Source organism: Anomaloglossus baeobatrachus, chromosome 5, assembly GCF_048569485.1.
Source record: "Anomaloglossus baeobatrachus isolate aAnoBae1 chromosome 5, aAnoBae1.hap1, whole genome shotgun sequence".
NCBI lineage: Eukaryota > Metazoa > Chordata > Amphibia > Anura > Aromobatidae > Anomaloglossus > Anomaloglossus baeobatrachus.
In genome coordinates this window covers 323,602,489-323,629,652 of record NC_134357.1, presented here as the reverse complement: position 1 = coordinate 323,629,652, position 27,164 = coordinate 323,602,489, and the positions used below count along the sequence as shown (strand labels likewise).

At 43.6% G+C, this 27,164-nt stretch overlaps 1 long non-coding RNA gene across 1 annotated transcript; it reads right to left on the bottom strand.

Moving 5' to 3' along the window:
* Positions 1-1,413: 1,413 nt before the first annotated feature.
* Positions 1,414-27,164, bottom strand: LOC142311393 (uncharacterized). Its single transcript, XR_012754265.1, has 3 exons — positions 27,053-27,164; positions 1,648-1,791; positions 1,414-1,558 (listed from the first exon to the last, which is right to left on the bottom strand). It is a non-coding gene; the product is annotated as an uncharacterized LOC142311393 (long non-coding RNA).

Below are 27,164 nucleotides of genomic sequence, written 5' to 3'. Positions count from 1 at the left end.
AGTGATCTGAACTTTTAGGTTTTTTGTTTTTTTTTTAATTTTTTAAAACTTTTTTTTTTACTTTTACTAGTCCCCCTAGGGGGCTATAGCGATCAGCAATCCGATTGCTGATCGCTATCTGCTGATTACAGCTATACCGCTGTAAACAGCAGAAATAGTCACTTTCTTTTTTTCCTCTGCTCCGTGCCGAGGAAGAATGAAAGTGAAACTTCATAGCAGCAGGCGTCATCACATGACCCTGTGCTACGATGGCAATCACCGAACGTCACGTGATCACTCACGTGACGTCCGGAGGGGGCGGCGGTATGTAAAAAACATGGCCGCGCGCATATAGATCTCGCTGCCAGACTTTGGCAGCGAGATCTAAGGGGTTAATATTCCGGGTGGAATGCGATTCCACTCGGAACATGTAGGCACACATGTCAGCTGTTGAAAACAGCTGATATGTGTGCCGATCCACGCCGCCGCCTGCCCGCGGCAGGGGGCGGGGCTTACCGGGACACGATCCATGACGGAAAGATCCGTCCATGGTCGTGAAGGGGTTAAAAATTGAAGGCATACTGAACCAGCATGGCTACCACAGCATCTTGCAGCGGCGTGCTATTCCATACGGTTTGCGTTTAGTTGGATCATCATTTATTTTTCAACAGGACAATGACCCCAAACACACCTCCAGGCTGTGTAAGGGCTATTTGACTAAGAAGGAGAGTGATGGGGGTGCTATGCCAGATGACCTGGTCTCCACAGTCACCAGACCTGAACCCAATCGAGATGGTTTGGGGTGAGCTGGACCGCAGAGTGAAGGCAAAAGGGCCAACAAGTGCTAAGCATCTCTGGGAACTCCTTCAAGACTGTTGGAAAACCATTTCCGGTGACTACCTCTTGAAGCTCATCAAGAGAATGCCAAGAGTGTGCAAAGCAGTAATCAAAGAAAAAGGTGGCTACTTTGAAGAACCTACAATATAAGACATATTTTCAGTTGTTTCACACTTTTAAGTATTTCATTCCACATGTTTTCATTCATAGTTTTGATGTCTTCAATGTGAATTTACAATTTTTAGAGTCCTGAAAATAAAGAAAACTCTTTGAATGAGAATGTGTGTGTGTGTATGTATAATATATATTTACTATTTTTTATTGCAAAATTAGCATTGGTCACTATGGCTATTTTAGTCAGATAACTGTTGTATTCATAGCTGATAACACAGAATCCACCATTTCCTATAATGCCCGAGATGAACCAGCTCTCCCTCACCTCCACAGTAGCCTTTGCACACGCTCATTAGATGCCTCAATTCCAATGGGTGTGATATATAATATTACAAAAACCTGATATATACAATGTCATTTTCTGATGATGGCTTTCTTTTCAAGTTGTTTAGCAGTTAAAGATTATCTGCAGCAGGTGTAATCTCAGTTATTAATTCCTTTATTTTACATTTAGGTTCACGATAAGCGGCATCACATTATGTGGTGACAATGTCAGTGGTGTTTGTGGAGGGTAATGTTTCTGTAGTTCCATTTCCAGGTGCCGGAGTTGACTGTATAGTAGTAGTATCTGTAGGCAGAAAAAGAGACAAAAACTGTAAGTTGCGTTTTCCCCAAGAGCCTTCCAGACACAGACAGGCACAGTCATCATTGTATTACCTATCGTTGTGCAGGAATTTATCCCACAAGTATTAGGGCAGCACTTCATATCATCTTCGCACTCTTCATGCCGCTCACATTCCTTGCCGCACATCCCCAGCACGCCATCCTGAGGCAGAGGACAGATGGTAGTGTCTAATGGAGCTGGTAAGAATAAAACAAACAGTGTGCGTTCAGAGACAGAGGTAACCAGTGCAGCTATGTAGTCCAGTGCATGAGGCAGCCAGTTACAATGACTGGTTCCAGTTGAGAGATTTCTTACCAAATGGTTTACTGGTTGCATCAGAGTTTGACAAACGATGCTACCCCGAGAGCATGAAGGCAATTTTCAGACGTCCGTGTTTCAGGTACGTGTCATCCGTTTTTAACACTGATGCCACACGTTCCCATGTTATTCTACACTCTAAAGCCAGCTTTACACACTGCAATGTATCTTACAATGTGTCGGCGGGGTCACGTCGTAAGTGACGCACATCCGGCATCGTAAGCTACATTGCAGTGTGTGACAGGTACGTGCAATTGAACGGTAAAACATTCATCGCATGCACGTCGTTGAATCCTGACGAATTGCACGTCAGGTTGTTCAATGTTCGGGTATGTGTGTGTGACGGGGGTTAATCGTTTGTGCGGCACGTTCAACAAATTGAATGTGCCACACATACGATGGGGGCGTTGCAAATCGCATACGATATCGTATGCGAAATTGCAACGTGTAAAGCGGGCTTTACTCACACGGTCGTGTTTTCACACAAACCGTGTGACCCCGCTATTCGCCGCATGCACATACGCAGACATGTCCGTTTTTTCTCCGGCAGCACAGGTGTCACACGGATCGCACACTGATGTGATCCGTTGGACATCAGTGTGACATGTACTGGAGAAAACACAGGTCTTTTAAATAAAAAGATTTTCTTTATTCACCTGTATCCAGCGATGCGGTCTTTGGCTCTGCTACCTCCTGCTCCTGACCGCCGCTCATTATACCTACTGAATATTCACTCCACTGAGGAGCAGGAAGCCGGAGCATCGCTGGGGACATTAGTGCCGGGGACCACATTACTGGGGACGTGTGTGTGTGTGTGTGTGTGTGTGTGTGTGTGTATATATATATATATATATAGATATAGATATAGATATAGATATATAGATATAGATATAGATATATAGAGATATAGATATAGATATATAGAGATATAGATATAGATATAGATATAGATATATAGAGATATAGATATAGATATAGATATATAGATATAGATATATATATATATAGAGATATAGATATATATAATATATAATATATAGAGCCGGGACAGCATCGGAGACTCATCAGGGTTCCCAATGAACTCTGATGAACCCATGAAGCTGCGGCGCGGGGGTGTCATCAGGATGTTATCACAGTTCATTGGGAACTCCAATGACCTCATGGACGTCACTGCACACACACTGCTTTGTGAAGACTCACCTGTCCCCGTGATGCTCCCGCTTCCAGCTCCTGAGTGCGGTCAATAATCGGTGAGTATAATTAGCGGGGGTCAGAAGCGGGAGGCACCAGAGCCGAAGAAAACAGCGCTGGATACAGGTGAATATTGAAAATCTTTTAATTTCAAAGACATGTGTTTTCTCCGGTACGTGTCACACACTTATGACTATAACCATGCGTGTGACTTGTACCTGTTTAAAGACGGACGTCTGAAACCGGCCTAAGACAAAGGGCAGATTATGGGGAAGATCTCCAAATCCAGGCCAGGTACAGCCGCAAGTAGACTATGTGCAGAATTATTAGGCAAGTGAGTATTTTTACCATTTTATTTTTGTTTTAATTCTTTTATTTTTTTTTCTTTCTTCTACATATTTTCCATCTCCAAGATGCTTATTAGATGAAGCAGATCAGGTGATGTGTATTTGTGTAATGAGGAAGGGTGAGGCCTAAGGATATCAAGGAATCTAGAGTATGATCTCCAGCACTTCAAAGTGCTGGAGATCATATTCTAGATTCCTTGTCTGTGTTCTGCCTGAGGCCAGGGCAGCTCCGTGCACCAACACCGATCCTGACCTGGACTTTAGGAAGGGTGAGCTGAACTACTTTTTCTATTTTCTGTCTAAGGATATAAACACCCTTTATCAAGATGTGCAGAATTATTAGGCAGCTTGATTTCGTTAGGCAAAATGGACCAAAGATATATTTAACAGATTATTAAAAGTCAAAAATTGTTACAAGTCTGTGAGGGATGCATGACCCTTGCAATTAAGGTATTGCAGCGTGATCACAGAGTTTTGTTGCAAATAGTCAGCAAGGTCACAAAAAATGTGTTGTGTAAAGGCGCACATTAACTGCTAGGATTTGAGAAGAATTGAATGTGAAGCAACCAGGAACCCATTATCCTCTATTCAGTCTGGTCATATTCTACAACTGTATCCACTCTGGAGGGCCCAAAACTTCACGGTGTTAGTGCTCAGAGACCTAGCCAAAGTAGGAAAGACTGAATCCCGACTACCACTGAACAATACACAGAAATTGAAACGTCAAGAGTGGGCAAAGAAATATCTGAAGACACAATTTTCAAAATGTTACGGACTGATGAGATGAGTTGACTCTTGACTGACCAGATGGAGGGGCCATGGCTGGATCAGTAACAGGTACAGACTTTCACTTTGCCTCAAATGCCAGCAAGGTGAAGATGTGGTACTGCTATGGGTTGGTAATATTTAAAGATTAGCTAGTTGGACCTTTTTGGGTTGAAGATTGTCTCAAAATAAACTCCCAAACTTACTACTAGTTTTCGCAGAACAGTTTCTTCAGTGGTACAGGAAAAGCTCATCATCTTCCAAGAAAACCATAATTTTTATGCCAGACAATGCTCCATTGCATGTATCAACGTCTCCACTGCCTGACTAGACTGGAGACTCGGATTACATTTTAATCAATAGATCTTGGATTAATTAGTTCCACAATTGGACATGTAAAAAAAAAAAAAATCTAGTGCTGAGATCTTATAAATGCTCTGGCTATGTACTGTGTAATGGCTGTGTCTGACTGTACAGGGGCATGGTCTGATCATACCACATCTCCTGGGCAGGAAGATGGGGGTCATGGAGGGAAAGAGTATACAGATAGGACAGCATGAGTTCACAAGTGTGGGGTAAATCATGTTTAAAAACAGGCAGGGTAATGTTTTACATCACAGAAAAAATCGGCTGCAATCCGAGCCTGTCCGGTCTGTATGCTCATCTGCTTCCTTCATGCTTTTAAGATAAGAGTCCAATATGTATATATATTAGCTGTAGTACCAGGCGTTGTCCAGGATAGTAACTGTCTGTCGGTCGGTCTCGTTCCCTGTCGGTCGGTCTCGTTCCCCATCTGTCTCTGTCTCGTTCCCCGTCTGTCTCTGTCTCGTTCCCCGTCTGTCTCTGTCTCGTTCCCCGTCTGTCTCTGTCTCGTTCCCCGTCTGTCTCTGTCTCGTTCCCCGTCTGTCTCTGTCTCGTTCGCCGTCTGTCTCTGTCTCGTTCCCCATCTGTCTCTGTCTCGTTCCCCGTCTCTTTACTTGTCTCTGTCTGTCTCTATCAGTCTCCCCACCGACATCTTGTTACCTCAAACATAAATTCTTATATGAACAATTTATTTTGTCCTATAGCAACCAATTACAGCTCCTATTAATAACCTAATAGCTCGCAGCTCCATTGACTTTAATGGAGGCAGGTTTTTTGTAGAGTAACTGTAAAGCACGGGGTTAAATTTTCCCGTCAAAACATAGTCTATGATGTTCCCTGAGTCACATGGGATGTCTGTAAAATTTCGTGATTGTAAATGCGACGGTGCAGATTCCTTTAGCGGACATACATACATATATACACTCAGCTTTATATATTAGATATATATGTGTATGTTTGTCTTTTACAAACATTTTTGGTCACTAACATGCATCAGTGAGTTCTGAAGTCCTTGACCTTCAAAGCAAACAGACCGACATCTTGACTGGCCTCATAAGTACTTTAATGGAAAAATAAACATACTTCAGAACATCTAAGGGATTGTTGTTATAGCATATTTGCTGCCACTTCTGTTTAATCAGGTAATGAAAGGGAATGAGCTGACTAAATGTTAATTTGTGTTCACTGGGTTATAATAGTGTATACAGTGCCTTGAAAAAGTGTTCATTCCCTGTGAACGTTTCCAAAATTTTTCATGTTACACCCATAAACTTGTGTATTTTATTAGGGTGTTATGTGCTATAACAAGTATTTGTGAAGTGCAAAGGAAATGATAAATAGTTTTCTAAATATTTAAAAAAAATAAATAAAATATGAAAATAGTGATGTTCATTTATATTCAGTCCCCTTGTAGGCAAATGCTTCTAAATAAACTTGTGAGTGTTTGAGGACATTACCGATCAAACAGTATCATGAAAGCCAAGGAACATACCAGCCAGGTCAGGGATAAAGTTGTGGAGAAGAGTAAAGCAGGGTTAGGTTAAAAAAAAAAAAATGTTGTGCACTGTTATATTCATCCAAATATGTAAGCAATATGGCACAGTTGCAACGCTACCAAAACTTGACCGTCTACCTAAACTGACATCCCAAGCAAGGAGAGGCCCATGGTCACTCTGGAGGATCTGATGAGGGCCACAGCTCAGGTGAGAGAATCTATCCAAAGGACAACTATTAATCATACCCTACTAACAAAAAGTTAGGGATATTTGGATTTGGAGTGAAATTTAAGGATGATCCTTAAATGCACTCTAACCTTTTCAGGTTAACTCAATGTGACCACCTCAATTTTGAATGCACATATCCAATTGATCAACGTTTCAGTACTTTGTGCAGTGTTCTCTAACAAGGAGCTTAATGGCAAAATTCAAAATAGGTGTTTTGATTTATGAATCTCCCTATAAATTACGGGGTTCAATTACAATTGGTATTTAAACAGTCCTCTTCACGCTGTTCAGATTTTGATATCATGAGATGAAGACGACACCTAACAATTGATCAACATTACCTCGCCATTACGAGTTTTCAAGCAGGTGTCCACTGAGCTTTAGTGTACCACAGAGTGTTAGCAGGTTGCAACAGAGGTACAGAGAAATTGGAAGAGTCACAGACAGGCATAGAAATGGACATTCTTTGGCCACATCCCACACTGATGACAGCTTTTTTTTGTGACCAAGACTCCTTAGAACCGGTTGATGAATGCCACACAACTCTAGACACATTTAAGGTACCGTATTTTTCGGACCATAAGACGCACTTTTTTCCCCCCAAATGTTGGGGGAAAGTTGGGGGTGCGTCTTATGGTCTGACTGTGGCTGCGGGGAATGAGGGTGGAGCGGGTCATCGGGGGGACGAGCAGGCTACTATAGCAGCCTGCCGTGACCACGTGTGCCCGCTCATTACATATGCACGCCCATCCTCCCGCCCATTTCTTAGCGCAGAAGCCGGCGCTGACAGGTGGGCGGGAGGACGAGCGGGGACGCGCGCATAGTAAAGAGCCGGTCCACATGATCACCCCTGGCAATTACAGCCTGGAGTGATCATGTGCGGCTGTATTCACTGCCCCCCACACATCATTATCAGCGCGGGGTGCTGTGAATCAGTACATTCATCCGTCCCAGTGTGTGGAGCCGTTCCCCTGCAGCACGCGATGTCTTCCTGTCTGTGCCGGTCAGCTGATCTGTGCTGATCAGCTGATCGGCACAGACAGGAAGACATTGCGTGCTGCAGGGGAACGGCTCCACACACGCAGGTCAGCGGCGCAGAGAGGAAGATGATCGGTGCTGGAGGGAGTGAGGAAAAGGTGAGTATAAACGTTTGTTTTTTTTTCTCTGTGCCATAGGATACAGGCCATATACCAGGATGGTATATGAGCACGATGTGGGCATATAGCAGGATGGGAGTATATGAACAGGATGGAAGTATATGAACAGGATGGGGGTATATGAACAGGATGGATGGGGGGTATATGAACAGGATGGAAGTATATGAACAGGATGGATGGGGGGTATATGAACAGGATGGGGGTATATGAACAGGATGGGAGTATATGAGCAGGACGGATGGGGGGTATATGAAGGATGGGGGGTATATGAACAGGATGGGGGTATATGAACAGGATGGGGGCTATATGAACAGGATGGATGGGGGCTATATGAACAGGATGGGGGTATATGAACAGGATGGGGGCTATATGAACAGGATGGATGGGGGCTATATGAACAGGATGGGGGTATATGAACAGGATGGGGGTATATGAACAGGATGGGGTATATGAATAGGATGGGGGAATATGAGCAGGATGCTGGTATATAAGCAGGATGGGGGTTTATAGCAGGATCATATACAAGGCAGGAGGATCATTACCAGGATGGGGTACCTTAGTAGAGAATTTGGGGACATTACCCCCATAACAGTGTCAGCAGCAGATCCTCGCCCCATAACAGTGTGTCATGACCACATTTTTTTGCTTAAAGTTTTATTTTCCTCCTCTAAAACCAGGGTGCGTCTTATAGTCCGGTGCATCTTCTAGTCCAAAAAATACGGTAGGTGATAGGCACCGAAGTATCATGTCAGACCATTCAAAATTGTTTACACAGAGTGGTCTGCGTGCTATACTACCTGCAAGAGTACCTAACCATACTAGCAGGCACAGGTGTCCTCATCTTGTTGGACAAGGGACCAGTGGGCCTCAGTGCTGTTAACTGACGAAAGTCTATTCACGCTGAGCAGAAATGATGGTCACCAACGATGTTGGAGATGTCAAGAAGAGTGCTATGAATCAGCCATTATTGTCACCAGACGAGCCTTTGGTGGTGGTGGTGTTACTGTGTGGGCAGGTGTGTCTAGTCATTACAGAACTGCCCTACACTTGAGTGGTACAGTGACAAACCCCGTACTACTTGAAAAAACATCATTAATCCAGTTATTGTGCCTCTGTATGAACAACACAGGCCTATTTTCATTTTGAGCAGCTATGCTACAGCTCACCTGAGGTTGAATCATTAGTGAACGGCTCCTGGACACTGGGGTACCTCAAATGGAGTGGCCTGCACTTTCTCCAGACCTGAATCCCATAGAAAACCTATGGGATCAGCTGAGTTGCTATGTAGAGGCTTGTAACTGTAACCATAACCTCAATGACCTGAAGGCCCCCCCTTCAGGAAAAGTGGGATGCCATGCCTCCACAGACAACAACTCGATTTGTAAACAGCATGAGACATTGATGTCAAGCTGTAATTGATGTGCATGGCCATATGATAAGTTATTGAGACATTGACAATTTTGGGGGGTATACCCACCACTGGTGTTGTCTTTTGTTTTAATAAATAGTTTGAAATGAAATCACCATTGCACGCTACTTAAATGCTATACTTTCATGATAAAATATCACTGTTGCGTGAATATTTTATGTTTTACATAAATTTCACATGAAAGCCAGATATCCCTAAATTGTTAAGTAGTCGTATACTTCACAAATATGGCCTTTATGGCAAGAAGAAAGCCAATTATGAAAGTAAACTATAATAAGTCAGTTTACAGTTACCAAAAAGCCATGTAGGGGACTGATCATGTAGAAGAAGGTGCTCCAGTCAGATGAGATCAAAGTATAACGTTTTTCAGCTAAATGCAAAGAGCTGTTTGGTGGAAAACTAACATACATCACCCTGAAAACACCATCCCCACCATCAAGCATTTAATGGCAGCATCATGCTGTGGGGAGGCTTTTCTTCTGTAGGGACAGTGAAGCTGGTCAGAGTTGATGGAAATATGGATGGTATACAGGGCAATCCTGGAGGAAAACCTGTTAGAGGCTGCTAAAGACTTGAGACTGGGGCATAGGTTCACCATCCAGCAAGACAACGACCCTAAACATATTACCAGAGCTACAATAGAATAGTTTAGATCTAGGCATATTCATATGTTTGAATGACCCAGTCAAAATCCAGACCTAAATCCCATTAAGAATTTGTGGGAGCAATTGAAAGTTGCTGTTCACTGACGCTCTCCATCCAATTTCACTGAGTCAAGGCTATTTGCAAAAAGGAATGACCAAAATATAGCCTCTAGATGTGTAAAGCGTGTAGAGATGTACCCCAAAGGACTTTCAGCAGTTATTTGTCACAAAGATTTTTTGAGCCATCACCAACTGTCATGGAGTCAGAATCTGTAGTCTGTGATCAGTGCAGGGAGACGCAAGCATTGAGCATTGACCCACAGGCTTAGGCAGGCTAGCAAGCGTTAATGTCTGGTAGGCTCCTTGTTAGTCTCTTTTGATCACATGCCCTGGTGTAAGCCAATCATGTTTGCTCCCCTCCTATATATGTTGGCTAGACTATTTTATTAATGATAGCTATAGTTTATCTATACTGAAGTATTGAAGTAGTAGTAGTAGTAGTGAAGTATTGTAATCCAGACTTAGGGGTGCTTCACACACAGCGAGATCGCTGCCGAGATCGCTGCTGAGTCACGCTTTTTGTGACGCAGCAGTGACCTCATTAGCGATCTCGCTGTGTGTGACACTGAGCAGCGATCTGGCCCCTGCTGCGAGATCGCTGCTCGTTACACACAGCCCTGGTTCGTTTTCTTCAAAGGCGCTCTCCCGCTGTGACGCACAGATCGCTGTGTGTGACAGCGAGAGAGCGACGAATGAAGCGAGCAGGGAGCAGGAGCCGGCGTCTGGCAGCTGCGGAGGCTGGTAAGTAAGATAAACATCGGGTAACCAAGGTGGTTACCCGATATTTACCTTAGTTACCAGCCTCCACAGCTCTCACGCTGCCTGTGCTGCCGACTCCGGCTCTCTGCACATGTAGCTGCATTACACATCGGGTTAATTAACCCGATGTGTACTGTAGCTAGGAGAGCAAGGAGCCAGCGCTAAGCAGTGTGCGCGGCTCCCTGCTCTCTGCACATGTAGCTGCATTACACATCGGGTTAATTAACCCGATGTGTACTGTAGCTAGGAGAGCAAGGAGCCAGCGCTCAGTGTGCGCGGCTCCCTGCTCCCTGCACACACAGCTAAGCGGTGTGCGCTGGTAACTAATGTAAACATCGGGTAACCATACCCGATGTTTACCTTAGTTACCAGTGTCCGCAGCTTCCAGACGCCGGCTCCGTGCAAGCGCAGCGTCGCTTGCACGTCGCTGCTGGCTGGGGGCTGTTCACTGGTGAGATCTGCCTGTTTGACAGCTCACCAGCGACCATGTAGCGATGCAGCAGCGATCCTGCCCAGGTCAGATCGCTGGTCGGATCGCTGCTGCATCGCTAAAGTGTGAAGGTACCCTTACTGGTGGTGGTTGTGCTTTATTGCTGTGAGTGGTGGTAGTGTTAACTTTTGTCTTTATGTTGCTATCTTCCTGCTCTTGCTGTTCTCCTTAGTCTATTACTGTTTGTTCTTGTAATTTGAAGGTAATAGATTAGATCTGGTAGGGAGTATAGCCAAGCACAGGACTCGGGTATCTCCACCATTAGGGGTAACCCTGGGGTTTTGGATAGCCTAGGGTCCCTTAGCAGGAGGGACAGCATAGGAGCTCCCTGTCCTTCGCTATCCTACAGGCACACTGTGACATAATTGCAGGGAAAGGTGGTCCTGCAAAGTATTGACTTAGAGGCCTATATATCAGAAAAATTCCAGTTACTTATCTGCTGGCTGGAATGATTAGACCATCCCGACGTGTTTCTCCCCCCTAGAATTTCGGGGTTCATCAGGGGATATTAAAGAGACTTGAAAGAATGTCCAAAGATTATTTAGGCCATCTTATTCAACTATTATTCGTCCTGCAGCAGGAGAATCCAGAGATAACTACCTATAGGGGGTCCCAGCAATCAGACAGCCTGTAGTACCTGGTGACCAGCATTTCACCATCTGATATATAGGCCCTGTTATGTACAAGTGTGGGATCAAATTATGACCATGCATATTTATATTATAACAGTACATACGACTATATGATGTGTATTCAGCACTTTGCACTTGGTGGTAGTATCAGGTTTATCTCCTTCAGTGATATGGGCTCTGAGGGTCAGCCGCTGATGAGTAGGGGCACCTGAAATGTAAAGGTGATTCAACCTCCGCTGATAGGTAGGGGCAATCCTAGGGAATTTTAGGTCCCAATCCCTGAATACCTCAATATCAGCTACTATCATTGGAGTAAGAGTGGCACTATATTGCACACAATCATCTTTGCCCACTACCCAACCCTATACCTCACTATGTTGTTTTAACCACTTTATGACATCTGTCTGGTTTTTCCTATATGGACATTTTTTCTGTATGGTTATAATAAATATTTTTGTATTAACGGATTTTAAATAAAAACTGTTTTTAGAGTTTTTTTCTTGGTTTTTGGTTATAACATATTAACATTAGTGATGAGCGAGCACTACCATGCTCTGGTGCTCAGTACTCGTTAAGAGCCGTGGATGGGCGCGACTCGAGCACCTGAAGAAAATGGAAGTCAGTGAGGGACTCGAGCATTTTTCCGGAAGATTTCTCAAAAAAATGAAATGAGTTCCCCTTTGACTTCCATTATAATCGGGTGGTAAAGTCGCGCTCATCCGCTCATCAACTGCTCTTATCGAGTACCGAGCATGGTGGTGCTCGCTCATCATAAATTAACTCTAAAAAACTGGCAGAAATGCATAGATAAATCGGGACCTGGGACTGCACAAAAAGGGCATATGACAACCCCACAGTCTATAATGTGTTCAAGCATGGATGGAACTGCTGGGCATTGCAGGTCCAGCCCTGAAGACCTCAGTCGTCGCCACAAGACAATGATGTAAATTGTGTTGATGTGAATAATGTGTTAATACTTATTTTATTTATGTCACCATCTAGTGGCCGGTTTTAGGTACTGTAAGGTATTGGATGTTGCCTAGCGACAGGGTCAGTAAGATAATAGTTAAGAATATTGGGAAGAGTTAGATATTTGGAGACGTAAAATACGTAGAGTTGTTGAGTTAGATCCAAGTTGAAGAAGTTGTGTGGAAGCCTCCTTAACACAGGATGCCCAGAGACAGGGGTGGTTGTGGCAAGGCCCCAAAACCAGTGTTAGAGGCTCAAGCACAGGACAGCAGAGTACCCCTATCCCACTGTAATGAGGACCAGACTGTGTCCAGCACTAATAGTACTATAGCAGAGGACTGACAGACTTGGGCGAACAGGTCGGCATGGAGAAACCAGTAAACCAGCTTTGTCCAATGGAGGTCAGAAACAGCAGGAATGAGATCCCAAGAGTTGAAGGTGACCATGGCCATGCACGACTCTATGACTTTACTGAGCAGAACCATGGTGTCAGATAGCGAGGGAGAGGACAGTGTAACAGCAGCAGTAGTACCAATAACTATGGAGCAGTCTGCAGTAGGAGCATACTCTGAAGTCGAATGTTCCGTACCTACAATGTTCAAGTCTTGTGCCCACAGTAATGATGTGAAAGAAATACTGTGTGTAACCATTAGGCTAGACTCACACGAGCGTATGTCATCCGATGCGAGAGCAACGGATGCGATATGCTAATGACCCCCAGGCTCAGGCTCTGCTGTTAGCGTGAGTCGAGTGTCATGCGACTGTGACCCGATCTTGCGATTGGGTCACAGCTGCGAAGCTGAGAGCGGGCGCTGCGGAGGAGAGTGAGGGATTAATCCCCCATCTTCTCCATTGTCAGCCTGTGCATATATCGCACTGCACTGGGATAACATCCGAGTGCAATCTGATGTATCTCTCGCACCCATTTACTTGAATGGTTGCGAGTGATACGGCTCTTGCAGAAAATCGCAGCATGCTGCTACTTTTCTCGCGTCCAGATTCTGGAGGCGAGAAAAGCTGACTAACTGCTCTCCCTCATTGACTAGCATTGGTCAGAGTGCAATGTGAGATTTTCTCACATTGCACTTGTCTGATTTCCAATTTGCACTCATACCCTTTGTAAAAGACTGTTGAATGATAACAATGCATCTGTGTCAATTAATTTCTCTCAGGAGACTCCTGGTTCGAACAAGGGCCTGAGCAGAGGTATGGCTTGCATATACCAAGCCCACACACCCCACGAGGACCCCCTCGCCACCAACCATCCCTTCCTCCATACTCTGTGGAGGGGACCAGGGAGTGGGAGACCTGAAGAAGTCCCTCACCTGCGACCATCCTTGGGGCCCGGCTCACGCCCCTGGCCTCCTCTCTTCAGAACACAAGACATTTCACCTGCAGCACCATCACAAGACAAATTGAAGCAGTGAAATAAATGGCCATTAAAATAATTGTCTATAATACTAATCGGTAGTATGGCCAAGTTCTCCTTGATTATCAGATGAGGATCTTGAACAGGGGACGCATCATATCAGCACTGTGGTACAAACAGCACTTAAAGAGTAACTGTTATATTCCTTTTTTTTCATAAATTAGAAGTTAGTGTGAAAAAAACCTTTTCAATATATATATTAGAGAACTCTGCTTACTTCTCCCCCTAGAGCAGACCTGGGCAAGGGGTGGCCCGCGGGCCACATTCGGCCTGCCTACTCTCTGTGATCGGCCCGGCTGGTTCAGGGCGTCCTTGCTGGCCGGTCACTGATGAGGGCAATCTGACCTGTTGTCCGGAGCTCCAGGCTCCGGGAGGCCTGTGGTCAGATTGCCCTCATCACACGCTGCGTGCCGGGCAGGGAACAGAGGACAGATCCTGCAGCGCCGCACAGTGTAGGCAGCGGAACGCAGGGATCTCTCCTCTGTTCCCTGCCCGGCAACTTTTCTCTGTGACACACGCGTGCCCTGATATCGTCAGTATGGCGCGCGCGTGTGTCATTTGAAAAGTTCCCGCCCGGCAGGAGAAGAAGCTTCAGCGGAGGGGACCCGTACGGAGAGAAGCAGCTGCGGCGGCTCCTAGCAATACAGCATCGGCGCAGCCTGTGCATGTAAAAGAGAAGCCGCTCAGCGGGGGGCTCGTACGGAGGAGCCTGAGGAGGGGACAATAAGAAGAGAGGTGAGTGGTTACTAGTAACCTGCGGGGACAATGGGGGGCGAGGGGGGTAACTGTTGACAAATATTTGGGGTGTAGGGGTGTAGTATATGGGAATATATTTTTACAGGTGTGGTGTATGGGGGGGTGTAGTGGTGTAGTATATAGTGGTGTAGTTTTATAGGAGTGTAGTGGTGTAGTATAATACAGGTGTATATAGGGGTGTATTGGTGTAGTATAATACAGGTGTATATAGGGGTGTACTGGTGTAGTATAATACAGGTGTATATAGGGGTGTACTGGTGTAGTATAATACAGGTGTATATAGGGGTGTAGTGGTGTAGTATAATACAGGTGTATATAGGGGTGTAGTGGTGTAGTATAATACAGGTGTATATAGGGGTGTAGTATAATACAGGTGTATATAGGGATGTAGTGGTATAGTATAATACAAGTGTAGTATATAAGGGTGTAGTGCTGCAGTTTATTACAGGTGTAGTATATAGTGATGTAGTATATTACAGGTGTATATAGGGGTGTAGTGAAGTAGTATATAGTGGTATAGTATATAGAGGTGTAATTTATTACAGGTGTAGTGTATACTGATGTATATTACAGGTGTAGTATGTGGCGGGTGTAGTGATGTAGTATATGGGGATTGTGTATGTATGTATACATTGTGTGTATATGTATATATATAATATATACACACAGTATATATATGCGTGTGTGTGTGTGTATATATATCCAAGTTAATTATATTGGTCCGGCCCTGTAAAACCATCCCAATTTCTCATGCGGCCCCATGGGAAAATTAATTGCCCACCCCTGCCCTAGCGTGATCATTAATTCTCAAATCTGGAGTAACATCTGTGTTCTGTAAAATACAGGTATTCTCATTACTGAGACAGGAGATGACAGTTGGTTCTCATAAAGTTCTATGGAGAACTGTAACTGGTTTCAGGAGAATATTCTGTGTCCGTCTCTTTCTCACTCTCTCCAAAGACTTTTAAAAGCACCAAATGTCATCTCCTATCTCAGTAATGGGAATATAGCATAGCCACACAAACAGGTTTTTTGCACGATGACTGGTGGTTTTGAATAATACCATTCATGTTATATATAAAATACTGGAGTGTGTGTATAACTTTCATCTTGCAATAAAAATTACCTGATAACTTTTCTACATTACAAAAACCCAAACAAAAACAATTTGTCTTCAGCTGCCATTCTTTGAAAGCCATACATTTTTATTTTCAGGATGTTTTAGTGAGGCGAGTTATCCTTTTTATTGTACCATTTTGGGGTCTGGGTGGTCACACGGAGGTCAGTGCAGCAGATGGGTGAGGAATGTAGGACACAGATAGTTAACTGGGGGACTGAAGCCCCAGGCAACCAAAAGATGACTTGGAGACTGCAGACAGGTTGCAAAGTTACTGGTGGCCGCACTCAGTAAGGCTGTGTACGCACTTTGCGTTTCCACCTGCGTTTAAGCTGCTTTTTAGGTCTGTTTTGAACTGCAGCGTTTTCATGCCAAAAGGCATGCATTTTGGTTTTCCATAATAGTCTATGGAAAATGGGAATTTTCAGACCGCACTTTGCGTTTTAAAATGCAGTTTAATTTGCATAATTTGTGGCAAAAACCATGCGTTCAAAGAAGCAGCAAGTCAATTGTTTTTGCCATATCTGCTGCATTTTGCTAACATTGAAGTCAATGAGAAGTAGCAAAAAGCAAGAAATATCAAAATTCTAGCGTTTAACCTGCTTTTTAGCTGCAGAAACAAGGCGTTTTAAACTATATAAACACATGCTTTTCTGACATTAAAATAATGAATTATGGTAATATGTCCCTTTACACACACACATAGTCCGACAATTAAATTAATGAAAATTAGGATTTTATTGCTATTTTAGCAATAAATATTATAAAACCGCTATAATTTCATGAAATATAACTATTTTCTTTATTAATTCAAAAATTATATGTTTTGCTATTTTTTTCTTTCATTTTGTTTGACTATTTAATCTTTATTTAGCAGTGTCTTGATGTTCAAACCGCAAGGGAAAAAGCATGTAAAAAAAAGCGCTGAAAACGCATCTAAAACGCAGTAAATACACATGCGTTTTTAGCGCTAATTTAAGGAAAAAGGCAACTTTGACTAAATCAATTAATTCCAAAACATGCGTTTAGAAATGCAACTAGGACGACGCAAAGTGCGGACATAGCCTAAGAAGGTGTCTTGGAGACCACAGACAGGTTGCAGAGTTACTGAAGGCTGCTGACAAACAGAAGGCTGCTGACAAACAGAAGGCAATTTGGAAACCACAGACAGGTTGCAGAGTTACTGAAGGCCACAGGCAGACAGAAGGCATCTTGGAGACAGCAGACAGATAGCAGACAAACTTCAGAAGTAACAAGAAAGTCTAAATAACATGGAAACTGCTGGTGGCTAGGAGACGACCTGGAAACTGCCAGCGGCCAAGCAACAGAGGTCCTAGAAGACTGGGACCAGGTAGTAGACAAAACTGCAGACTAACAATGAAGTCTGACTACCAAGGGAGCTGCACGTTCTACTCAGAATTGGTGTATCTAGCCGGGATAATTGAACCCAGTAATCTGGCGGGACGCCAGTCCCTGTATAATTCTATAGGGACCAGAATTCGGCACTTTAAATTGGTGGTAGAAGAGATAGATAGGGTGATTGGAGCAAGGGCATTATAATTACCAAGTCGCTGGCGCAGCTGTAACTGCTCCCGCGGCCGCTCATTCACTTCCAGGGCCGCTCAATAGCCTCACTTCTTTACTTCTTCATTCACTGCTTCCTCCGCACACCGGCGGCTGTGATTGGTTGCAGTCAGACCGCGCCCACACCCTGCATGGCAGTATGTCTGACTGCTTCCAATCACAGACCCTGTCTGCAGGTTTATTGTGGTACAAAAATAAATAAATAAATAAAAAATTGGCATAGGCTCTCCCTTATTATGATATCCAGCACAGATAAAGCCTACAGCTACAGGTTGCAGACCACAGCCGGGCACTTATCTTTACTGTGTATCACAATAAGAGTAACTCAATGTAGCTTTTAAAAAAAAATATTTAAATAAAGAATTTTAAAAAACGGAGTGCGGTCCCCCCCAATTTTGATACCCAGCCAAGATAAAGTCAGACACCTGGGGACTGGTATTTTCAGGCTGAGGAGACCTGTAGGAATATGGGCACAACAATCCGGGCAACCTTGTGAGACTACTGATTTGACACTGCCCTCTGCTGGACAAAGAAAGAATAGCTAGAAGACCAGAAGTAACCTAGGAATTAAAAACCGGGCAATTGATTCCTGAGGGAAGGTCTAGGAGAGAAGGACCAGTTCAGCAAGAGGCAAGGGAAGAGAAAGAGGATGGAGGAGCGACCGGAAGAGAAGTTCTGTCTCGAAGGAGAGCAAGCGAAGGGACGTGGATACAGAGGTGAGGAAGGACGCCTCCTATGCAGGAGAGTCGACCAACACGATGACGGCTCCGTAGCAGATGGAAACAAGCAGCTCGAAAGACAGAACTCCCCGAACTGCCAGACAAGTCCCCGAGTGCAGCCTGCAAGACAAAACCCCCTGCACCACCAGGCAAGTTCGCAAGTACAGCCTGCAGGACCCAGACCCCCACTGCGCCGGTCAAGACCGAGACCCCCACTATACCAGTCAAGACCCACGGCCCAGACTACGTGGTCAAACCACAGACGTCGCCAGTCCAGATAGCCGGCCGTAGGTGCCCCGTATCCGCTGGGCTGTCACCTCCTGCCCAGCTGTGCAGTAATTAATGCGGGGATTGTGATGATAGTAATTTAAGTTAGTTTGTTTCTGGATATAGCTATTATAACCCAATAAGACATAGGTTTAGTATCTTAGGAATACAGACGTAGGCCCTGACTGGTCCATACTCTTCTCCATAGTAGTTAACGTGGGCCACAAGTTAGTAGAGAGGAGTGTTCCTACTCTGAAGTTTTGCAGACTGAGTCTTTATTGATTGCTGTGTTGTTAATTCCTAGCATAACCGAAAACTGTAATATTTCCCTTGTGATAAGTTTCCCCTGTAGTTTGCCAACCACTGCTTGTATATGAATAAATATTGTTCCGTCACCACTGTGTCTTTCTTCTGTGCACTGCATCCCGGGCCTGCTGTTACAGACCCATGGGTATTGCCCCCCAGTCTAAAAATAGCAGCCCACCAGTGACTATGGAAGGGGAATACATGGAATAGCAGAAACTGCTGTGTGAATACTGACATGAAAAATTCAATAGCTATGTGTAAGAATGAAATGTGAAAAATGGAACCTGCATTACTGCCATGAATATATGAATAAAGAGAAATTTAGCTACTGAATTGATCAATGCAGAAGAGCCCCAACACTACGCCAAAGTATTTCTCTACGTTGGGGTCCCTAGCTTGTGTGTGTCCTCTCATGCAGTTAAAAAACTTACCGTGTATGGGAAGCTGAGACCCAGGCTATATATGCGTATAATGTGGATTGGCAATAGGTGTGTATGGGGAGGGTTCACAAACGAAAAACTACTAACATTAAGGAATAACGTTTGGAACTCCATTCTATGTCTGAACTGGGTGCAAAAAACCTAAAAAACATCACTATGGGGAGATAAGGTATGCACACCAGTGACTATGGAAGGGGAATACATGGAATAGCAGAAACTGCTGTGTGAATACTGACATGAAAAATTCAATAGCTATGTGTAAGAATGAAATGTGAAAAATGGAACCTGCATTACTGCCATGAATATATGAATAAAGAGAAATTTAGCTACTGAATTGATCAATGCAGAAGAGCCCCAACACTACGCCAAAGTATTTCTCTACGTTGGGGTCCCTAGCTTGTGTGTGTCCTCTCATGCAGTTAAAAAACTTACCGTGTATGGGAAGCTGAGACCCAGGCTATATATGCGTATAATGTGGATTGGCAATAGGTGTGTATGGGGAGGGTTCACAAACGAAAAACTACTAACATTAAGGAATAACGTTTGGAACTCCATTCTATGTCTGAACTGGGTGCAAAAAACCTAAAAAACATCACTATGGGGAGATAAGGTATGCACACCAGTGACTATGGAAGGGGAATACATGGAATAGCAGAAACTGCTGTGTGAATACTGACATGAAAAATTCAATAGCTATGTGTAAGAATGAAATGTGAAAAATGGAACCTGCATTACTGCCATGAATATATGAATAAAGAGAACCCTCCCCATACACACCTATTGCCAATCCACATTATACGCATATATAGCCTGGGTCTCAGCTTCCCATACACGGTAAGTTTATTAACTGCATGAGAGGACACACACAAGCTAGGGACCCCAACGTAGAGAAATACTTTGGCGTAGTGTTGGGGCTCTTCTGCATTGATCAATTCAGTAGCTAAATTTCTCTTTATTCATATATTCATGGCAGTAATGCAGGTTCCATTTTTCACATTTCATTCTTACACATAGCTATTGAATTTTTCATGTCAGTATTCACACAGCAGTTTCTGCTATTCCATGTATTCCCCTTCCATAGTCACTGGTGTGCATACCTTATCTCCCCATAGTGATGTTTTTTAGGTTTTTTGCACCCAGTTCAGACATAGAATGGAGTTCCAAACGTTATTCCTTAATGTTAGTAGTTTTTCGTTTGTGAACCCTCCCCATACACACCTATTGCCAATCCACATTATACGCATATATAGCCTGGGTCTCAGCTTCCCATACACGGTAAGTTTTTTAACTGCATGAGAGGACACACACAAGCTAGGGACCCCAACGTAGAGAAATACTTTGGCGTAGTGTTGGGGCTCTTCTGCATTGATCAATTCAGTAGCTAAATTTCTCTTTATTCATATATTCATGGCAGTAATGCAGGTTCCATTTTTCACATTTCATTCTTACACATAGCTATTGAATTTTTCATGTCAGTATTCACACAGCAGTTTCTGCTATTCCATGTATTCCCCTTCCATAGTCACTGGTGTGCATACCTTATCTCCCCATAGTGATGTTTTTTAGGTTTTTTTGCACCCAGTTCAGACATAGAATGGAGTTCCAAACGTTATTCCTTAATGTTAGTAGTTTTTCGTTTGTGAACCCTCCCCATACACACCTATTGCCAATCCACATTATACGCATATATAGCCTGGGTCTCAGCTTCCCATACACGGTAAGTTTTTTAACTGCATGAGAGGACACACACAAGCTAGGGACCCCAACGTAGAGAAATACTTTGGCGTAGTGTTGGGGCTCTTCTGCATTGATCAATTCAGTAGCTAAATTTCTCTTTATTCATATATTCATGGCAGTAATGCAGGTTCCATTTTTCACATTTCATTCTTACACATAGCTATTGAATTTTTCATGTCAGTATTCACACAGCAGTTTCTGCTATTCCATGTATTCCCCTTCCATAGTCACTGGTGTGCATACCTTATCTCCCCATAGTGATGTTTTTTAGGTTTTTTGCACCCAGTTCAGACATAGAATGGAGTTCCAAACGTTATTCCTTAATGTTAGTAGTTTTTCGTTTGTGAACCCTCCCCATACACACCTATTGCCAATCCACATTATACGCATATATAGCCTGGGTCTCAGCTTCCCATACACGGTAAGTTTTTTAACTGCATGAGAGGACACACACAAGCTAGGGACCCCAACGTAGAGAAATACTTTGGCGTAGTGTTGGGGCTCTTCTGCATTGATCAATTCAGTAGCTAAATTTCTCTTTATTCATATATTCATGGCAGTAATGCAGGTTCCATTTTTCACATTTCATTCTTACACATAGCTATTGAATTTTTCATGTCAGTATTCACACAGCAGTTTCTGCTATTCCATGTATTCCCCTTCCATAGTCACTGGTGTGCATACCTTATCTCCCCATAGTGATGTTTTTTAGGTTTTTTGCACCCAGTTCAGACATAGAATGGAGTTCCAAACGTTATTCCTTAATGTTAGTAGTTTTTCGTTTGTGAACCCTCCCCATACACACCTATTGCCAATCCACATTATACGCATATATAGCCTGGGTCTCAGCTTCCCATACACGGTAAGTTTTTTAACTGCATGAGAGGACACACACAAGCTAGGGACCCCAACGTAGAGAAATACTTTGGCGTAGTGTTGGGGCTCTTCTGCATTGATCAATTCAGTAGCTAAATTTCTCTTTATTCATATATTCATGGCAGTAATGCAGGTTCCATTTTTCACATTTCATTCTTACACATAGCTATTGAATTTTTCATGTCAGTATTCACACAGCAGTTTCTGCTATTCCATGTATTCCCCTTCCATAGTCACTGGTGTGCATACCTTATCTCCCCATAGTGATGTTTTTTAGGTTTTTTGCACCCAGTTCAGACATAGAATGGAGTTCCAAACGTTATTCCTTAATGTTAGTAGTTTTTCGTTTGTGAACCCTCCCCATACACACCTATTGCCAATCCACATTATACGCATATATAGCCTGGGTCTCAGCTTCCCATACACGGTAAGTTTTTTAACTGCATGAGAGGACACACACAAGCTAGGGACCCCAACGTAGAGAAATACTTTGGCGTAGTGTTGGGGCTCTTCTGCATTGATCAATTCAGTAGCTAAATTTCTCTTTATTCATATATTCATGGCAGTAATGCAGGTTCCATTTTTCACATTTCATTCTTACACATAGCTATTGAATTTTTCATGTCAGTATTCACACAGCAGTTTCTGCTATTCCATGTATTCCCCTTCCATAGTCACTGGTGTGCATACCTTATCTCCCCATAGTGATGTTTTTTAGGTTTTTTGCACCCAGTTCAGACATAGAATGGAGTTCCAAACGTTATTCCTTAATAAAAATAGCAGCCTGCAGCTGCCCAGGATTGTCGCATCCATTAGATGCAACAATCTCGGAACTTTAACTAGCTCTTTCTAATTGCCCTGGTGCAGTGGCAGTTGGGGGTAATAAGGGGTTAAGGTTAGTTCACAGCTACCACTAAGCCCTAGATTAGTAATGGGTTGCATCTATGAGACCCCCCCATTACTAATTTGTAAGTGAAAAGAAATAGACTTAAATGGGGAACGGTATCCAGCCAGATACCTGGGATCAATTCTGGGCCCGAACCGTTTTTTTTTTTTTCAGACATGCCAACCCCGGGTATCCGTGAGTCCGCCCATCACTATATTACTAAAAAAACATGGGACAAAAACGCGCACAAAACTAAGCTTTTTTTGATGCGGTTTCTGGCACAAGGTACATTTTTGGGTGACAACACAAAACTACAGCATGCAAACATACCCTAGGGACTTTGTCAGCACAGAATGACTGTCCAAACAAGGTACAGGTGCTCAGTGCATCACAGCGAGGGCCAAATATTTAACTACACTTTCCCAACTGCTTGTTTTCCCTTTATTTCCACCCCCTTTGTCCTTGATTGACAGCTCTGAATGCATAGAGCAGAGAAGTGCTGAGATATAGGGAAAACAAGCAAGTGGGAAAGTGCTCTTAAATGTTTGGCCCCATCATGATGCAATGAGCATCTGTGTTTGGTATGAACAGTCATCCTGTGCTGATAGAGGTCCTTTAATACCAAGACCTAGGTGTGTGTCTTGGAACCCCTTATACAGTGTGTCCACCCATATCCTGTCCACCGCCATTAACTTGAGGATGGCGGCAGCTATAGCCATAGAAGTGGTATCTAGGTATAGTAAAGTAGCCATGGCTACGCAATGAAATCACCTATAGCGCCACCTGGTGGAAAACAACGGAGTTAGCATTTTTATCTTGAAAACTGAATGAGATACAGAAAAAAAGTGAATTACAAAGTTGTAGGGCATCATCAATTCAATACGAATCGACATGTTCTATTCTTTATATTTCCATTCCTCCCATCCTGCGTACAAAGGGTCCAATATAGAGCAACAAGTTGAAATACTTTGCACTATTTTGGAACCTTTGTCAGCAGCAGGACTGGGTAAATGAAAATAGTCTATTGAAGGACAGTAAATTGAGAGTGACCACAAAGAGAGAAAAAAACAAACACATAGTATACTAGTAAGTTGCGTTACTGAGAAGAATTCAAGGTAAATGCCCCTGATGGAAGGTATTTGTGGCGGTATGGGCATATACCGTTCACGACTGAGAGGGGGTTATAGTGAGTTTATAATGGTAGTGCTCCATCTGCTTATCAAGAGTGGGTACTCTCAGAAGTTTAGAGTGACTGGGAGTACATTGATTTTTTTTGTAGTAGTAATAGGCTTTCTTCACACACTACTATGTCATCAGTATTTGGATGCCAAAACCAGAACTGTTCCCAAAAGAGAGAACAGGTGTCAGTCTTTCAAGTATAGTTATTATGTGTCTGTTCCACTCGTGGTTTTGGCATACAAACACTGACGTGGGAATAAGCCCTTAGGTGAGGTTCCCACAATAAGTTTTTGTCAGTCTTAGGCTATGTTCCCAAGAGAACAGGATCAGCTGAGCTTTTGACCTTAGTTTACTTGTGATTTTTCACTGTGTTTTGTGTGCGTTTTTTTACGCTGCGTTTTTGTCTCTGTTTGGTGTTATCCTATAAGTAAGGGTGGACTCAGACGAGCGTATGGCATCGGATGCGATATGCTAATGACCCCCAGCTCAGGCTTTGCTGTGCGCGTGAGCAGGGTGTCATGCGATGGTGAGCCGATCCTGCAATCAGGTCACAGCTGTGAAGCTGAGGACGGGCGCTGCGGAGGAGAGGGAGCCATTAATCCCCCATCTCCTCCATTGTCAGCCTGTGCGTATATCGCACTGTACTGGGGTAACATCCGAGTGCAGTCCAATGTATCTCTAGCACCCATTCACTTGAATGGGTGCGAGGGGTACGGCTCTAGCAGAAAATCGCAGCATGAGAAAAGCTGACTAACTGCTCCCCCTCATTGACTAGCATTGGTCAGAGATTTTCTCACATTGCACTTGTCTGATTTCCGATTTGCACTCGTACCCTTTGTAAAAGACTGTTGAATGATAACAATGCATCTGTGTCAATTAATTTCTCTCAGGAGACTCCTGGTTCGAACAAGGGCCTGAGCAGAGGTATGGCTTGCATATACTAAGTCCACACACCCCACGAGGACCCCCTCGCCACCAACCATCCCTTACTCCATTCTCTGTGGAGGGTACGGCTCTAGCAGAAAGTCGCAGCATGAGAAAAGCTGACTAACTGCTGTCCCTCATTGACTAAAATAAGTCCGAGTGCAATGCGAGATTTTCTCGCATTGCACTCATCCGATTTTCACGCTCGTGTGAGCGTACCCTAAAGCTGATTGTTTTTAAACTTCCTGGTATTGACATCATTAGGTGTAGATTACATGCATTTTTGGTGCTTTTCCACCTTGTAAACTCACCAAAAACGCATTTGTGTTGCTTGCATGCACATTTTCCATATCTAATGCAAGTCTATGGGGTAAGTCCGCAAAGAAAACTGAGCATTCCCACAAGAGAAATTGACTTGCTGTGGCTTAGAAAAATGCTCTGCAGATCAGTTTACGCAGCATAAAAAAGCAGAGTGGATATGAGATCCCTATTAATCCCATCCACTTTGCTTGTACTGTAAAACACAGCATTTTGGACACAGCAAAAATACTGAGTCCAAAACGCGCGTAACACTGATCATGGGAATGTACCCTTAAAATGATGGGATTTTTAGAAATCTCATACCACGGTGCTTTTTTTTATACTGTGTTAAAGGGGTATTCCCAGCTCCAATATCCTATTCCAATATGTAGTAGGTATAATAATGATAATATTAGCAAATACCTACAATTAGAAATGTAGTATAGTTCTCCTGATATAGCCATGTCTCTTACCTCATGTGCAGGGAATTGCAGCTTAGGTATCCATGAATAAGTCCACTCATATAGTGACACTTAGCTGGTTGCTCATGGTTGTAACCATGGATACCTAAGCTGCAATGCCCTGCACATGAGGTAAGATATAGGGTGCACTCACACGAGCGTTGAAATTGAAGTTGAAAATCTCACATTGCACTCTGACCAATGTTAGTCAATGAGTGAGAGCAGTTGGTCAGCTTTTCTCGCATCCAGATTCTGGATGTGAGAAAAGCGGCAACATGCTGCGATTTTCTGCGAGAGCTGTATCACTCGCACCCATCCAAGTGAATGGGTGCAAGAGAAACATTGGACTGCACTCGGATGTTATCCCAGTGCAGTGCGATATACGCACAGGCTCACAATGGAGGAGATGGGGGATTAACCCCTACCTCCCCTCTGCCCTCCCCTCTGCAGCGCCCGCCCTCAGCTTCGCAGCTGTGACCCGATTACAGGATTGGGTCACAGTCGCATTACACTCGGCTCACACTCGCAGCAGACCCTGAGGCGGGGGTCATTAGCATATCGCATCCGATGGTCTTGCATCGGATGCCATACGCTCGTGTGAGTCCAGCCATATGGCTATATCAGGAGAACTATACTACATGTCAAATTGGAGGTATTTGCTGATATTATTATTATTATTATTATTATTATTACACCTACTACATATTGGGATAGGCTCTTGGGTAGAGGAATACCCCTATAAGTGACCTGTGGTGCATGTTCGAATTACGCAACATAACAGTTCCTCTTGTGGGTATGCTGAGATTTATGTGAAAATTTTACCCATAGAATTGCATAAGATTTGGAAAAGCCGCAGGAAATAAACGCACAAGCGTTGGCGGTGTGTTTCCACTGCAGAGACGCATGACAACCGCGTGTAATCTGCATGTGACTGTATCACTAACCTATTGTCAGAAGCAAAAACTGCAAAGTATCAAAAACAAAGAAGCTTTAGAAAAAACAGTACACACTAAGAAGAGACAAAAAAAGTAGTGTCAAAAACGCCTATGAAAAACACACTTGAAAACACAATGAAAGAAAAAAAAAAAAAACAAATAACCCAATTTTGCTGATTTGGGCAGAAGACATCACAAACTCACCAAGTACTCATGGTGGGAACACAGGCTTAGGCTATGTGCACATGCTGCGTTATTTTGACGTTGCGATTAGGTGCATTTTTGGCTGCGTTTTGCTGCGTTTTTGATCTCTGCGTTTTTCCAATGCATTGCATGGGGGGAAAACGCAGAAAAACGCAGGAAAGAATTGACATGTCCATTTTTTTTAAGCTCAAAAATGCAGCTTAAAAAAACAGTTGTGTGCGGACAGCAAAAATGAAAACCCATAGACTTTGCTGGGGAAGCAAAGTCATGCAGTTTTGAGGCCAAAACCGCACCCGAAAAACGCACTGTGTGAACTTACCCTTACGGATTGAGCTGACCTACAAAGGAAGACGCTGAGTCCTGTGTGATCATGGGAGCCGCAGCTGTCATTGATGCAGCACAGGACATCAGTGTAGCCCCAGCCTGTGCTTGAGGATAAAGTTTTAGGACAAGATCCTGCTACTAACGCCTCTATTTCTCCAGGACTCACCGGTTTCCTCGGCTATCCTCTTCGGCACACACACGGAGAAAAGCAGGAGGAGCGTTACACACTTGGTGCTTTTCATCTTGCTGTATCTGCTTCTTACAAAATGTAATCGTTA